Below are 18,287 nucleotides of genomic sequence, written 5' to 3' on the forward strand. Positions count from 1 at the left end.
AATCATTTATAAAAATTATCCCAAAAAATGTTACCGCACTAATTCCTTGTTCATATGTGTAAGCTTGTGTTTGTGTGCATATTCAGAGGGACAACTTGCAGAAGTTGATATTCTCCTTGCACTTTGGTCCCAGGAACTGAACTGAGGTCATTAGGCAATATGAACCTTTGTCCATTGAGCCTTCCCTCTGGCCAGAGCAAGAGGATGTGAATGAACAGGGAACTTGGCCAAAGTCACACAGCCAGTGTATGGAAGGACAGAACTTTGAACTCTCAGCCTTTCTATCTGGGAAGCCTATGTTCCTTACTGATCTAAGCTACTTCCCAGAAAGTCACCTCCTCCACTCCCTTAGTCTTCTGAGATTTTCCTGGCTGTGCACGCTTTGTCTTACATGGGTAAATAAACACCAGGTGCCGGTCCTGTTCTTAGAACTCTTGCCTTTGTATTTTCTTCAGAGTATTTGAAAGATCCCACCTTTTACTGGAAATTTTAATTGAAAGGAGTTAATAAAGGGCCTATTTCCTATACTCCCTGTGCCCTGCAGCTCCCCACATATAAATGATCATCCTTGGACTCTTTGGTATCCACTTATTCAGTCATTAAAAATTCTGAAAACTGCATTTTCTGTAACTCCCATCATCAAAATAATTGACACAGGACCATGGTCTTTATTATGTGACAAATTATATGAGCCAAAACATTTCATTTTACTTTTTTAAATGAACCAATTGACTTCTACCCCTGAAGGCTAGAAAATACAAAAACATGGTACAAATATACAAAATGGTACAAAAGTTAAAAAAAGGTACAAAAATACAAAAACATGTAAATTGTTTTTACTATATTAATTCATGACAAGGCATTGGGACAAGAGGGGTAAATGACAACGACATTGGTCTATTTGTGAAGGCAAAGTTTGTTCTGATTAGATCACAGCCTAAAGTTCTGCTTTCTAAATCCTGTTGCATTGGAGATTAAAGATATGTGAATGACAATCCCTCACTCCCGCCCAGCAATGGACAAAGAGACACCTAATGCCCCACTCAGGAAAGAGGGTCCCACACCGTGCCTGGGCAGCACAGTGGAGCTGGCTTTGATAGCGAAGGCAAAGGTGAGCCGGCCCTGAGGGAGTGAGAACAGTAGAGATGGCCCAGCCCCTGTTAGGCTTCAGCACATGAGAGAGTGCCCACCCAGAGCCCTGTACCTTGACTGGGCATTACAGTGGAGCTGGTCTGGGGGATGAGTCAGCAGCCAGCACATGAAAGCAGGAAGAACTGTCCCTGCCTCCTGCTGATGGTGGCAGTGGGTGGTCTAACCAGAGCAGTGCTGGAGAGCTTGACCTGGTGGTGCAGATAAGGAAGAGCTGGTATGTTGACCAGCCAGCTAAGTCACCACCCAGGTCCAGATCCAGGCCTCTGAGTTGGCTCCACCCCAAAATCTATAACATCTGCAAATGGTTTGGAAACGTGAAAGGGTCAGTCCCGCTGTTCTCAGTGACACAGGGCAACAACAGGGTAAGTGGGAGGAGACCCAATGAGGGTCCAGTATTGATAATGTCACAGAAGGCAGAGATCTCAAACAAGGGACTGATTGCAATAAACATTTGCAGGAAATGTGTGGACAGAGGGATATACTGTGGGACACACTGTGACATACGACAGCTTCCATGATGAGATGTTTTATACGTTTTTGATGGTGTGTGTGTGTGTGTGTGTGTGTGTGTGTGTGTGTTTGGGGGAGGAGATTATAATAGTAAATGACCGATCTGAGGGAACAGAGAGATGAGTGGGACTGGGATACATGATGAGAAACACAACAAATCAATACAAAGGTTTTTTGTTGTTGTTTTTTTGTTTTTTGTTTTAAGATAAGTGAATGTTGGTAGAGTCATTTAGACCACAGCAGCCCTAGACTTGGGATACACAACCCTTGCCGCTGTGTGTTTTCCACCACGTTACTCTACCCCATTAGTTTGTGTGACCCTGCTCCAATATAACACTGGGTTAATTATTGTTGCTCTATTGTGAATCTTAATAAACAGGAGGGAAAATCCCTCCTTTCTCTTCCTCATTTCAAAGTACAGAGCTCATGCTTCCATATTTAAAGGTCATTTTGTCGTTTTAATTGAAATTGTACAGTGTTTGAAGTTAAGTTTAGTTGGAGAATATATCTTTGTGACACTGATCATTCTGAATCTCACAACGGTGCGTATTTTCAGAAATTCAAGTTCTCCTTTCATCCGTAAAGCTTTCTACATATAAACCAAAACTTCGTCTAAAATGTATTCTGGGCTGCATCACACATCTCCTCACTGTTGTGACAAGACCCTCTTCTCTGAGGCATTCTCTCCCGGTGACTTAACCAGAAAGGAGCTGTTTTGTTTTTATACACTGAGTCTGCACAGTTTTCATGCAGTCTCGCTGGCTTCAATGATTTGCCGACTTTACTAACTTTGAAGTGCATAGTTTTAATGATTTGCCGACTCGGACTACTTTATGTACACATCACCAGCAATTACGAGTTAGTCCGTTCTTCCACGCATCATTATATTTTATCTTTTGTGTGTTTTGTTGAGTGTTCTCAGCCTTCCAGCACAGTGTTAATAACCATGACAGCAAGCAGCCTCAACCTGGTCATCCATGTAAGAGGATGCTTATGAAGTGTTGCCAAGATGTGTGATACCTCCACAGGGCTAAAGTTTACTAGAAGGATATTGCATATATTTCTTCATTTGCTTAAAATTATTTTTGTCACAAGTGCATATTGGGTTTTTACTAAAGGCTCTTTGGTAGCAGTGAAGCTGACTATAAGACTATCTAATGCTTTAAAGTGGCAAATTAGAATTTAAAATACTTCAACACTTCCATTGTCAAGACAACCTACCTAACACTACCACTTTAAGATTACTTCATATAGAAGTATAACCATTTCCCATAAGTAACACACATACACACACACACACACACACACATGTGTATATGTATGTATGTATATATATATATATATATACATATACTATGTGAGGAAGAGTCATGTAGAATTAGATTTTTTGTTGACTTATCCCTGTATAAAAATAATCAAAGAGACTAATAATGTCTTCTTTAAGGCTTTTGCAGTGAAAGTTATCCTTATGAACAATCTGGGCAAGCTCAAACCACACAATGTCTCAGCATGAAGGAGAAAGGTGGGCCAGATGTTTCATCCTTAGCTGAGGAGCCTTGGCAGTTGATAGATGCTTAGAAACAAAGAATTAATTTGTTATCTTTAAGGATGTGGTTCCTGGCAAGTTGTCTAACAGAGGGCCAAACATCCAAGAGTATATAGGTAGCACTGATTGAAATTGCTGAGATGAATTTATTTAAAGGAAAGAAAGAAGGAAAGAAAAGAAAGAAAGAAAGAAAGAAAGAAAGAAAGAAAGAAGGGAGGGAGGGAGGGAGGGAGGGAGGGAGGGAGGGAGGGAGGGAGGGAGGGAGGGAGGGAGGGAGGGAGGGAGGGAGGGAGGGCCCAAGACACAGTATAGAAACATTTCAGTCTAATGGTCAAAACAAAAGGAACACAATACAACTTTTGGAGCAGTTTGGTTTGGATTGGGTTTTGATTTGGGGGGTTTTGTTTGTTTGCTTTTGTTTTGTTTGTCTCATAATGATTTTTTCACTTTTACCTTGCAGATCTTTTGCATATATATTATGGTTTTCTGATTTGTGTTTTTACAGGATTTCTGTGTGTGTAAACACACGTGTCTGTGTATATATATGTTTCTTGTGTCTTTTCTTAGAATTTTTTTCTTGTTTATTTTCTCCTATTGAAGTTTATTTTATTTTATATATATTATCTTATTTTATTATTATTTTTAGATGCCTGCTTATTTTCTAATGGAGAAAGAAAGGGTGTTGCTTTGCAGGGAGGGAAATAGGAAAAAATCTAGAAGAAGTTTCAGGAAGAGAAACTGTAATCATAATATAGTATGTGAAAGAAAAATCTATTTTTCATTAAAAATAGAAAAAAATTCAATCTAAGCTTATTTATTGTTAGAAATAAGGGTGATTTATATTAATTACACAGAATGTAATAATTATTGAACTTTTGAAATTCTCTATTAATATTAAGAAAATTTTTAAATATATTTTTCTGTAAGGTTGTCTGCTTAATATGGTTTCAATTGTGTAGTAACTTGGTATTATTTTACTCAATATTTTCCAATATTTCCATAATTCCACTTAATTTCTTTCTGCCATGTTGTTATTTGAATATTTGGATATCTTCATTTGTGATCAGCTTGCAAGAATGTTTTTATAGTTTATAATCATTTCATCTTATTTAACAAGTTTTAATTGACATGGATTTTTAAGGTGATCTAAAATGTATATGATGTACTTACACTGATAGGTTTAATTCTACATATAGAACCTCCAAAAATCACCAAATCCAGATAATAAAAATACATGATACCGTCAAACATTACTAAAACACGAATCAAAGTAATAGATAATTGTGGATATCTTTGTAGGTTTTTTCTATACATCTTCTTTCATATTTCTACATCAATATAGCTTCCAGTCTGCTTCAAATCCCTCACTATAGGCTAATTTGAATTTTCTAAGTTCCATATATACAAGCTGACTCATCAGTAAATAATAATGTGATTACTCACTCGTGCAAAAATATAGAGAATGGTTAATGCACACTATCGAATGTATCAATAGGTCATTCTTTTGATTGCCTAATATTCTGTCATATCAATATGCCATAATTTGCTTATGCATATATTTGTTGATGGCTATTTTGGCTCTTATTCACTTTGGTTATTACAGAGAATGTCACAGGCATTGCTGTACAGGTCTTGGCAAAGACTTCTGTTTCCCTCTATCTTGAGGAAATGCCTAGGTGTGGAATGTGTAAATCATACAGGCTGTGTTTGATTTGTGCAGAGACTGACAAGGTGGATGTGTCCCATTGCTTTCCCTATGTGCTTCATGCGAGTATCACTTTTTCCAGGTGCCCTAAATACACAGTGTCGTCATTCTTTGGATTTTGTGCAATATTTTTAAGTATACTTCATTCCTCGTCGTGGTTTTAATGAATATCTCCTTAGTAAGTCGTAAAACTGAACACTGCCTTATGTACGCATTTGCCCTTTGAACAGTTCCTGTGGTAAAAGGTGTTTTAACTTCTGTGTGTTGTTTAACTGGCTTGTTTTATCGCTTTTGAACTTTGAGACTTCATAGATATTCGACCTATATTATTGTAAATATCTGCCAATAGCTTTTCCATCTGTTTCTGTATCATTTGTTTAAACAGACTAAGTTATTTCAGTTAAATTACTTGTGTTCTTTTCTACCACGTCATATTGCCACAAACCTAAAGCTTATTACACGGCACTGTATTCAGTTCAGGTGACTTAATTGCCAACCATTATGGGAGTGAGTGGTGTGATATTATACTGAGTGTGTAAGCAGCGAATTCTAGACATCCAACAACTCTGTGAATCTGCTGTTCATCGTTGTTCCTTAGACTATTGTACCCTCGTACTTATGTGGATTTTAAAATAGCCAGATAAATGCCTATCTTACACTATTTGGGCTTCCCTACTCCAAAGGAAAAATCTCCAATATTAATTCATAAATCACTTGAGTAGAACTGATATCACAGCAATGTCAATTCCTCTGGTCCAGAAACGTGAACTACCTCTACAGTTAATTATGTCATGTCATGGTTTTCTCTGTGTGTTTTCAGTTTTTGAAGTTGTTGTAAACAGAATTTAGTTTCTATTTCTGATTGTTATTAATACATAGAAATACATTTTTAACTGACCTATCATCTCAATCCTACTAAAATTACTTACTTCTTGAAGGTGTGTGTGTGTGTGTGTGTGTGTGTGTGTGTGTGTGTTCCACCAGACTACCTACTTATGACAATCAAGTTTTCTAAGAATGGATAGACCTTGAGTTCTTCCTTTTGATTAGCTGCCCTTTATCTCTTTCTTTTGTTATGTTGTACTAAATTGGCCACAAATACAATATTCCATCAAAGTGGAGATGTGTTCTTTAAAACCAAGTAGCTAGATGTGGTGGCTCACATTTACAATTGAGTTTTCAACCTACTGACACAGCAAGTATGGGGCCAAGCTGGTCTACATGATGATTTCGACGTTACCTTAGGTTACAGAGTAAGACCCTGTGATGATTAGTATTAACTGACAACTTGTCAGAATCTAGAATCATCTGGCAGATGGTCCTCTAAAAAGTCTGCAAAGGGATACTTGATTATGTTAATTGATATGGAAAGATTCATCTTGGTTGTGGGCATTTTCATTCCCTGGGCAGGAGATACTGGGCTACATAAAACAGAGGAAGTAAGAGGAACAATAGAATGCATCTGTTCACCTCTCTTTTCTTATGACTGAAAACATAACAGAGATGCCTTCTCTTCCCTGATGAATGGTAACTTTGAACTGTGGGCCAAAATAAATCCTCTCCCCCTTAAATAGCTTTGTCAGAGTATTTTATCACAACTGGGAAATAAATTAAAATTGTCCCTATATTTAAAAACAAAATGAATATCAAAATAAGCATGTTTGTCATATTTTTAATTTTTAATTAGTTTTCTCAGAGTTCCTTATTTGTTTTGATCGTATTCACCCCTCCTGCATCCTGTCCTGGAAGCACCTCCACCTCCTTACCCATGCAACATTGTGTCCTTTCTTTTCCATCAAGGCCAATTTGTGATGCTCAGAAATTCTTGGATGTGTCATCTTCCACTGGAACGTGTTCAGTCTATCAAGGGCTACATTCAGAAAAAACCGAGTCTCCCTCTCCCAGCAGATAGCTATTGCCAATAGCTCCTCAGCTAGGAGAGAGATTGCTTGCTTAATTCCCATCTCCATCTTGGCTTGGGCTTGCACAAGCTGTGTGTCTGATATTGCAACCACCGTCAGTTCATATGTGCAAGCTGCCTTGCTATGTCCAGAACACATTGTTTCCTTGTAGTCATGTATCACTTGTGGCTCTTACCATTTTTACTCCACCTCTTCTGCAATGATCCCTATGCTTTGGGATCCATTTGGAGCTAAGCATTCAGAAGTTTTTTATTCTCTGCATCTTGGCTAGTTGGGAGTCTCTGAGTTAATTATCATCTACTGCAAAGGGATCTTTCTCAGTTGATGTAGTTTTTATAGTTTTTATAGTTTCTTTAAAAGTAAGGGGAGGAATTATTTAAGAATATAAGTTCAAAGGACTCTGAGTTTTAAATTATTTTTATCTACTAATTATTTTCATTAGGATTCAAATATAGATTCTATATTCAATAAGAATTACATGGGACACTAAAACTGATTTTCATCTTATTTATGTTTTACTTGGTGTACTTTCTAAGGAAGATTTTTATTAAAGCTTTAACATGTCAGTCTTTTAAGTCATCAAAAATCCAAATGGTTTATTCTTCTTCTTAATATTGATGTCCACCACTTTATAGGTGGACACCAATATTAAGGGGCCACCTCCAGAAAACTTCCAGCTTCTGTGTCCTAGAGCCAGCTACACATGCAAATGGTCGCAGAAGCAGAAAAAGATACACTTCTGACGGAGAAAGCAAGCCAGAGCAAGGAGAAAGCTTACCCGCTCACATGGCAAATGCTACAGAAATGATGCGAACTTTGGTGTCACATGGCATATAGGCTTTGGGGTTATTTGCAAACTGTGTGGGTTTCTTTTTTTCCATATGTTCTATCTGTCAAATATAATACTATATGCAGCTTCACATATCACATATCTTCTGAGCATCTTGATCCAAGGTGCATGTCTTAGGGGTATAATACCATAGTTACCTTAAGACACACTGGAGTGCCTCTTTAGCAGCACCAACATTTCCAGCTAGTTCTAGATTGCCTTGGTCTGACCCTTCTCTACCTTTCTGTCTACCCGCAGGCTTTTCTCCTATGCTAATTTTGAAGCCTCTGTGTAAGCCCTTCTGAACTTTCCACCCTACTTTGCTGCCTCAATTCTATCTGACTATCAAATGCCACTAAAGCAAATGGCAGAGGGCGGGGAGGGAAAACGCTGGAGCTTAGTAACATCCAGTTCCTATGTCCTTTGCCTTAGAACCTTGCATGAACTGTAATGAGAAGTGTATTTCTAAAGACACTGAGTAACCTTGCTTTGGCATCTTTAAAAGATACACACACACACACACACACACACACACACACTGGCTTTTCATGAAGATACAAGTGAAAATAATGTAAAATCAGTGAAAAATGGGATTCATAATACTGGCTTTGTAGTGTCTTAAAAAGCGATTAGGGGACATTTAGAAAGTGATCCAATAGGCCTTCATGGTTCAGTATGTGGCTCATAGGACTTCCCAAAACCTATCTGAGAAAAAAAGACTTAATGGTGCTGGCTCTGACTAAGCACAGCAAGACAGAGACATGCCTGAAGAGGCATTCCTATGACTGCCCAAACCAGGGCAGATGGCATGAAGCATGCCTAGCCCTAATGATCACTGTCCCCAGGAAAGGTGGCAACTCTCCAGGGACTGTCCCAAGAGAAATCAGACACTGTGAGCCAGAGTCTTCAAGTTACAGATATTGTGAAGTGGCTGAGTGAAAAACAACCTGTCCTGAGTCTCCTGGTTGATTATCACTGAGACAGAACAAGAACTCGAGTCGTTTCAGGACTGGTCAATTACTCTCCCACAAAGCTATATTCTTGCCTATAATTCTCTGTGGTGTCTGCCACCATCTGCCTTGTCAAATTTTAAAATAAAGAGACAATGTGGCTTGACCTACCTCACCTGAATAGTTAAAACTCTTCTCTCTAAGATATCTGTAGTACAGAGGAGTGCATCTAAATTTATTACTTGAAAATAATAAATTCCTGAGGAAGGAGTAAAGTCAAGACCAAACAAATACCCCCCACCTCGGGGAACCCAACATGCCATGCATTTCTTGCACGCATTCTCTGGCACCCCATACTTATGCTGGTGACTGTGTTCTTAGAGCTGATTATAGCATGAGAACACATCATTTTAGAAGATCAGTCAGTGCTTGGGTTAATATTTTCTGATCTGGCCCTAGTTCTTACAGCCAGATCTATAGACATGGAGGCATCCGTCTGGACCACTGAATCTGAGAAATTGGTACTCGTGAACCATTTTTCCTCATGTCATTACTGTGTCCCACTATAATTCTTATGTTGAAATCATCACCCTCTTGGTTACAGTATTAGGAAATGGGGTCCATGGGAGGTTATGAGGTCACAGAGGCAAAGGGTGACAGGTCACTCATAGGAAAGGAATTAGTGCCTTTAAAGATGCCCTGGAGCTACTTCACCCACTCTCACCACATGAGCACCATGAGAAGACACTGTCTTGTCACATCTTAATAATGTTAACCTTACCAAACAACAATTGGATGGAGGACTTCCAAGCCTTCAGAAATGTGAGAGATGATTTGTGTTGTTTATACTCTGCCAGGCTCAATGCTGTCTGTACTCATGCACATTGTACCATGTATCAGAACTTCATTCTTCTTAAGACTACAGTGTTTCATCATGTGTCTGCCATTTTGTGTATTCAAGTACCAAAAGACGTCTGAATTTCTCCAGCTTTCTACTACTTCGAGTAATGCTTCCAAAAAGATTGAAATATCCTTGTGAGTCTCTGTTTTAAATATCTATATTTATATTTATTTATTTAACATAGTTATTAATTACATATTATTTATGTTCAACATTAATTATAATAAATATATTAATATAATATAGGACACATTGAAAATAAATATAATAAATAATTTTAATAAAATATCTAAATATATAATTATATATTGTATATATTTATACATGTTATATTTATATAGTAACTATACATGTTGCATTTCTTCTGGCCATACATACTGGCTCCATTTCTCATCTCTTCCCCAGGATATGCTATCTACAATTTTTAAAAAATATCTTAAAACTTTTGTATGTATGAGGGTTCCCCGCATATGTGTCTGTGTGCTACATGGGTGCCTGGTAGCCAAAGAACCTGGAAGCGGGCTTCAGCTAGTCATCAGCAATGATGAAACTCGAAATTGTAGTCAATCAAAGTTAGACAGACTCTAACTCACACAAAGTCAGTCTTCTTTGCTCTTTGTTCTTTGGTGGCAGTTTCAAAACCCAGCAAAAGACAGACAACCTCAATCCTAGTGGCCATTGTAGACACACTAAGGTCACATGACACTTGCTCACCTGCAAGCAACATTAACTGCTGTGTTAATCTGAAACAATTCACTTCTCATGTATCTATCTTCACTACTGTGGCTGGGAAATTATGAGTACTTACCTTCATTTCCCCCTGAAGAGAACAAAATCCAGCACTAACCTATTATCCAAGCGCCCTGGAAGCCACCCTGTCTCCTAAAGCACTAGGGAACTGATGGATCCACACCAATATCCATCAAGATTCTGTTTCCTAATTGCACTGTAGGAAGAAGTTGGCTGATAGATTAGAACTTTTGTCCTTTGTGGCTAGACCTCATAAGTTTCTGCAAGGCTCGATATCCTAAATTTCATTCTCTGCAAGTCATTCAGTCTGCAATGAATGCTTGCCGAATCCCCAATGGGGGACAGAAGATAGGGTACAAAGAAAAGAGACACTTCAGCTTCATTCCCAAGAACAAGATAGCCAATTTTGAGAAGTATAAAACGAATTAAAAATGGAAACGCATGATCACTCTTCAAATGTGCAAATATTCAAGCTTGTTTGGGCCAATAACATCATGAAAAAAGTCATGTAAACTGTACCACAGAATAGTACAGTCAACTACAGTGAGCATAAGATGGTATTTGCACTACTTAAGAAATTACAGTTTTGCTATTATAACTGGAGTTTGTCCTCAGACAATTCTGCAATTCCATTTCTCTTGTGAAATGAAGCATTCCATCAAGATGAATTGTTTTATTACTTTGCAAGGCCAAGACCAAGTTTTCTCCTTATAAGTAAATCCCATTTAAGTTTAAATCCAAGTCACTTTCTAGATCTACTTCCAAGTCTCTGAACCTAAATATGAAATCCTGGTCTTTCAAGTGGCACAATTTGAAATCTCTGGAGATTTTCTGAGATACGTTGCTTACTTAAAGTATGAATCTCAAAGCATGTGAGTCTGAGTTCAACATAAGAAATAGATTTGAATACAATTAGTTTATAAATCAATATTAACAGAATAAAAGTGAAGATGTAAAATCTTTCTGATATACAGGATTTGAGGTCAACAATCTGTTAGACAAGAACCTGGGACATTCTTGGTTCATTTATAATATTGATGAGTCTTTATTGGGTATTCCTACCTTCTGAGCACTCTATGTACTGGATGCTTGGATTTAAATATCTTCTTGGGGAATATTCATTCCAATGAGTTCTTAAAACAGAAAATACTGATTATCTTAAGAAGTTCCAAAGAAAGCAAGGTAAGAACACAGTGTTCTCAATTAGAGCCTTCAAGCCACGGGTTATTTATTTTATCTGAAGCCAACTACTTTGAACAGATTTAATATGCATAACACAGCCCAAGAATGACTTGTGCAATTAGACCTCAGTGCAGAAAAAGCTAGTGTAGTCATGACTCCCAGGCTGGGGCACACTGAGGTCTCAAATATGTATGCATTAGGATCAGAAGGAAGTGAGAAAATACTCTATGCTGGCATCTGTCACTGTGACATTTTATTCTGAAACAGGTGTCAAAAAAAATTAAATTCAGGTCAACAAATGGAACACATAGCACACGCACACCCAGACACACACTGCTCAGGGACCATCTTAGAGGAGAGGATGGAATGGGTGTTAAGAGCCAGAGGTTGGGGAAGAGCAAAGTAAACAGCATCTTCTTCTGGATACGACAGACACACTATACTCATACACACGTGGCAACTGTGGTTGTCTATACAGAATCTGCACAAGATCAAGCCAGCCAGCATTGTAGCGCAAAAAGAAATGGCTCATAAACCCCAGAGGGAAAGGTGGTTGTTACACAGTGAGAAGAAGCTTGCAATATAAAACACATTCTAATACTGTGTAATGAAGAAGAAAATGAAGGTGCACATTGTAGAAGCACTGTAGTGAAAATTATCACAGGGGAGGATTAAAATACAAGGCATAATATTTTAAAACTTTCTTTACAAGTATATATTTATAATCCACTTATATTATTATAAATAAACCGTAATATTCTATTTACATTTACTTACATAAACAGTTATAATAAACATAACAATACATTTTATATTTACCAGTGACTTATATATAATAAAACTAAAGTGACATTAATGTATCATATATAAAACAATGATATGTATTTATCCTTTCTATATTAATAGTGAAATACTTATGGTATAAAAGGAGATCTTCTATATTAACAGTGAAATACTTATGGTATAAAAAGAGATCCTTGAGCACTTTTCTTTGAGTACATCTAAAATAACTTTGGAATTAGACACTCAGATTTTCCATGTATCTTCATCATACTGACTCCTCCAAGCAATTTGGGCTGTTGCCTGTACTCTGTGCAAAGCCATTGAAGTGAAATACCATTCCTTTGGCTAAGTAGCTTAGGAGGAATTGAATCCTGGAAAATAAATACTATCTATCATCTACCCACTATCTATGTAACATCAATCTTCTAATATATATGCATTCACACATACACATATACATACATATAAAACACTTAACTATCATTATATATCTGTCTACCATTTACATATCTCCTATACACATAGCCTGTCTGTTAGAAGTAGACACTGAAAAAAATTTAATTGTCTTGATAAATCATCTTTAGTTCAGAAAACTCCAAATGTATACAAAAGTAGAGAAAATATAATAATAAACTCATGAGTATCATCATCTAATATCTCCAGTTCTCTAACAAACCTACCTGAACTCACTTTGTAGACCAGGCTGCCCTTGAACTCAGAAATCTGCCTACCTCTGCCTCCCAAATGCTGGGATTGAAGGCGTGTGCCATCACTCCTGGCTCAGAAAATATTTTTATTAACTCAATATATGTAGTATATTGTTTCAAAGTAAAATCTCTATAAAATTACTAGGTTCACTTTTTGTGCATCTTGGAATTTAGTCTACCTGCCTAATAGTATAGACCAAAGTTTCTCTCTAATAAACCATGACATGAAGAACCAAAGAAATGTAGACAGAGGATGAGTCTCGAAAGATGTTAGCCTTAATCTGCCCAAACAGACTTTATATACTTATAGCTTATTTAGAAAAGTGATTCTATACAATAGTAAAACAAGATAGGGAAGAGAACCCTAAGAGGGAAATTCTGTGCAAAGATACATTGTGGAGAATGTGTGCTACAGGCTATGGTGGTTATTGTGCTAGCATCTGATCACCTAGCAGGACCAAGGAAAGCAGGCACACTATACTCATCCACGCCAAGTCCTAGGGACGGACAAAGACTTCTCTTACAGATGTGAAGGTGTGTCTAAATATCCAGTGATTTTACAGAAGAGGTAAGCCTAGGAGAGGAAGCTAAGGTCATCTTACTGGGGTACAAACAAAGCATTGGTGAGTTGTAACCCCTAACAGCTACACTAATCTAGCCAAAGCCTCTAGGGCAGCTATATCTAGAGCAACATGTACAACCCCAGTGTTCTGGAGCAGAATACTATAAATGCCTATTAGAATAACTTTATAAACTTTAAGTAAACAAATGCTACATGAAAACCATTTCCATGGACATGTGACAGTCACACCAAGGACAGGGAGGACAAGAGACCTCAAAATGCATAGGGAGAGAAAGTATTTGACCAATATGTCAACTAACCTCATACTTTTCCGGCTTTGGAACTGTTTGCGTGCAGTCAATGATATCTGAGAATCTAGCCAGAGGCCATAATGTTTGAGTTTTCATGTGCTTATTCTTATTGTGTTGTTTTGTTGTTCTGGAATTAATCAAATTTTCAAAAATAGCACAATAACCAATCAGTTCCTAGAAATTATAGTTCTGAATAAGCATGTTGCCATGACATGGCTGAAATGATTTATAAGGTCATTTTATCAGACCTGAAAGAAACATCAGAAGGTACTATGTCAAACAAATGTCCCTAAGTGATATAAAACCTCTTGGAAACGTTCACTAGACATGAGCATTCAACACAGACTATACTACTAACACTGGCATGTGGAATGGGGTCCGTAGAGTTGGCACAAATCTAGACTGCTAGCCCACCCTACATGAGAAAGTGCTGTCTTCTAAACAAGGACCAGACAAGCTTCATCTAGAAAAGAACTAAAGTTCAAAGTTGTCGTCTCCTTCCTAATGCATTTTTACCAATTTTGCCAGTTCTGTAGTATAAAATGTTTGTTATCCTATTGAATGCTTCACTGCAGTGCTCTAGCAGACTAGTCATTCAGCTCTAAAGATGAGTCTTACCATCAAACCTCTCAGATGGCACTGAAAGCAACTGTGTTAGGACTGGGGAAGTGACTCCCTCGGGAAAGTTGTTCTGAGTGCCCAGACCATGCATCTGAAACCTGCAGCGCTGGAGGAGGAAAAGGGAAGACAGGTGGATCTCGGGGGCTCACTAGCCAGCCAGCCTACCTAAATCAGTAAGCTACGGTTCAGGGAGAGTCCCTGTTACAAAAACAAAGTAGAGAGTGACCAGGTCCACCTCTCATCTCCATATATGCATGTTGACACTTATGAGCATGCGTACACACATGCACACGAACATGCGTATACACCACCAATAAGAACAAAAGGTACTTGTTTATGAATTCTACACACCTTTTTTGCACCTCACTCTCTTGATATGTCAAAGTCTGATTCTTTTTAAGTAACTGGCTCAACACTCTAGCCTTCTTAGACAAAATTAATTAATCTGGAAATAGGTACAGCATCAGTTTATAGTTCCACTTCTGTTCTCCACATCACTGAAAGGAGCAGATAACTCTCACTTGAGGAGCAGCTGAGTGGGTCTACAGAATAAAAAGTTAACAGAACCCTACACAGGAGTAAGGCAGGAAATAACATCCCGTGAGGTTGGAGGAGAAAGTGGCATTGAATTGGAAGTTGAAGGGGAAGGAAACAGAGGTGGGCCTGGTTTCTGGGACTCACACGGCATGCAGAGACAGGGAGAGATGTCAAAGCACTGTGGGCTCTTCTTCAGGTTCTTCACATGCAATTCCTTTTTCTTTGATCCATGACTTAGCTGTTAACTGCTTTGTGAGTCTTGGTGATAACTCTTCTCTACTGACGCTTAAGGTCCAGAGATTTGTGAAGGAAGACCAATTGCATTTGCTTGGAGGGAGGGAGGTAGATTGGTAAGTAGGTGGGTAAGTGGGTGGGTGGATTGATGCATGCATACATATATAGGATAGATAGATAGATAGATAGATAGATAGATAGATAGATAGATAGATAGATAGATAGATAGATAGATAGATAAAAAATTTTAAATGCTACTTACTTGGCTTATTGTGGTTAATTTTTTAACCACATTATTAGACACTTCTTGTTTACCAGGCACAGGCTGAGTACCAACTCTACAGAAGGCTTGACTCTGTCGCTAGTGTGTTGGATATGATCAGTCATCAGGCCTCATACTGCAACTCAGTGGCTGCCAGCAATGGCCCAGGAATATTCTCCAGAGCACCTGAGCAGGAATGTCTAGCAATACATTCTCATTAATAACGGCATTCACAGCATGGCCTGCCACCGTCTCCAGGAGCTTAACATGCCGGCTGTTGCCAAGACACAGCTCCCACCAAGACAACCTCAGCTCTTTGTGTAATTATTCACACAGTAGATAAAAAGTGAAAATTTCAAACTCCCATTCAGATTTGTTGCCAATACTTAGAAGTTTCTGGGCAAACTGTCTGGTTTCCTTTGCTTTCATCCTGATGTTTAGCCTCATGTGGCCATATGCTGTGTGTTGGTACTGTGAGGCGTCTGCATCCTCCTCGGGGTCCAGGGCATTTTCCTTGGAGTGGAAGTGATAACACAAATGGAATGGAGTCATGGCGTTTGATGAATCTCTCCCATTCCAGGAAAACCAGTTGGAGGATGTTCAACACCTGAAATTAGGCAGAACTTCAAGTCACACATCTCCTCATTAAATTTATCAGTCCACAACCTGGATTTCCTTGACATGGAAAGCCTTTTTAAACAAATAGTTGAATCTGGGAAGATGCCCAGCACATTAATCCTTGAACCATACAAAGAGAATCATTTTGTAAATGGAAATAGGGCCTTTAATATAAACTTGGCGATCATTCAGTCACTAGGCCTGACTTTGCAGTATCCCATTTAATCCACGGAGTGGTTCTGTTCTCTTCCGCTCATCCTGTTTGAGGCCATGAATATGTTGCTTCTCACTTTCCTCTCTGCAGATTTTCTTCCTTATCATGATTCTAAAGCAGCCAGAAGAATCATATCAGAGCCTGGAGATGAATTATGAATCAGTTAGTAGTTTTAGAATCTAAAAGGAAAAGAAAACCAACAATCCCAAATAGACTGTCCATTCTTTTGTTCTGCTTTTTTATTTTTTCAAAAAAAAGTTATCATTTGTAAATTTGCCATAAACTGTTCTTATTAAAGCCAGAGGGGTCAAAGATGCTTTGGAGAAAAAGGATGGGATAAAAACTGTGTCAGATAAACACTACCAGTATGTTCTCGTGCATCTATGACAGCTGGAATGCCTAAGGATGGGGTGGTGAGGTGTAGGTTTCGGAGCCTCCTATTTAAAATGTGTTTCACTGCTTTCTACTAAATGAAATGTAAATATCCAGGTAGAGTGTTCTTCCTTTGCTAGAAGCCAGATCATAGAAAAGATCAGAAGACCCATTCAGGGATGAAGGCTAGCCTTGCTGAGATGGCTTTTAGATCTGATATAAAGGACTTTTGTGTTGAGAATGTCTGTCTGTGCCAAAAGTAAAAATAGTGTTCCTAGGACCATACTCTCATAGCCCAAAGAAAACTGAAAGAGTTAAACAGATGGTATCCTTAGATTGGCATTAAAAAGAAAAATGGTAAGGGGTTAAAAATAGATCATTCTGAAAGGAACCCGGTCATGCTTTGTGTCAAACTCAAAGAAAAAAAAATCTACAGTGAAAAAAAAATCTGTTTCTTTCTACCCATGACACTGGGAAAGGATTTTACAAAGCGTGTGTCTTCCTAGTCTGTGTGCAGAAAACCACAAAGCTCTGTACAGGTTCATTGATTTAAGAGGTTAACTACTTTTTGTAATGCTTCCAAGTGTAGAGATTATGTGTAAGAATTTGTTAATATAGATTCATTAGCAAAGATGATAAATATGTAAGTGATTCACTTTTTTTCTTTGCCTCAAACCCAAGGCCTAATGCTGACTAGAAACATGCTCTCCTTCTGAGATACACCCCAGCCCTGAGTGTTCATTAACTTACTCCTACAACTGAAGAGAATGGGCTGCTTTGGCTCAGTTCAAATGGCTGACCAAGAAATGGTGTTGACTTACCCCAGTGTCCCAGTGTCATTTCTGTTGCTGTGACAATACATCCTGATAGAAAGCAACACAGAGAGAAAAGGTGATTGTATCTTATATCCAGGTTCTCGTCTATCACTGTGAGACAGTTCTGGCAGCAAGAGCTTGAAGAAGCCTGGCCACATCACCTCCCCCATCGATAGCAAGGAGAAATAAGTGCACACATGTCTACGTGCTTGTTTGGGCTCAGCTCAAGTTCTCCATTGTTATACAATTCAGGACCTACTTTGCAACCCACAGCAGGCTTGGTCTTCCCCACATCCATTAACTTAATTAAGACAATCCTCCCATAGACATGCCCACAAGTCCGAACAATTTAGACAATAACTCCCTGAGACTCTTCCCAAGTGAGGCTAGACTGTGGGCTATTGACAAATAAAACTAACTATTCACCTCTTCCTTTAGTAGTAAAATCCAGATTTCTAATAAGATTACTAGATTCAGCATATAAAATTATAAAATGTGTAAGTTAAATTTGACTCAGAAAAAAAGGATCAAATTTCAACATAAATAGGACACCTACTTCAATTTGAATTTCTCGGAAGGCATAAAAACTTCTATTATGCTTGGGTCCCACATATTACATACTTATGAGAAAATCTGGACCTGAAAATCAAATTTAATTAAGCATTCTCTATTTTATCACATGCACTCTTAACTGCTTTTGATTCTCTTTTAGATGGGACAATATATGTCCAATGCACAGGATGTGACCATGGTATCAACTGCCACCAATGATGTGAACATTGAGTGGTGTCCTTAGAAAGTGAC

The sequence above is a fragment of the Mus caroli genome, unplaced genomic scaffold, assembly GCF_978045245.1.
Source record: "Mus caroli unplaced genomic scaffold, Mus_caroli_1 scaffold_15, whole genome shotgun sequence".
NCBI classification, from domain to species: Eukaryota; Metazoa; Chordata; class Mammalia; order Rodentia; family Muridae; genus Mus; species Mus caroli.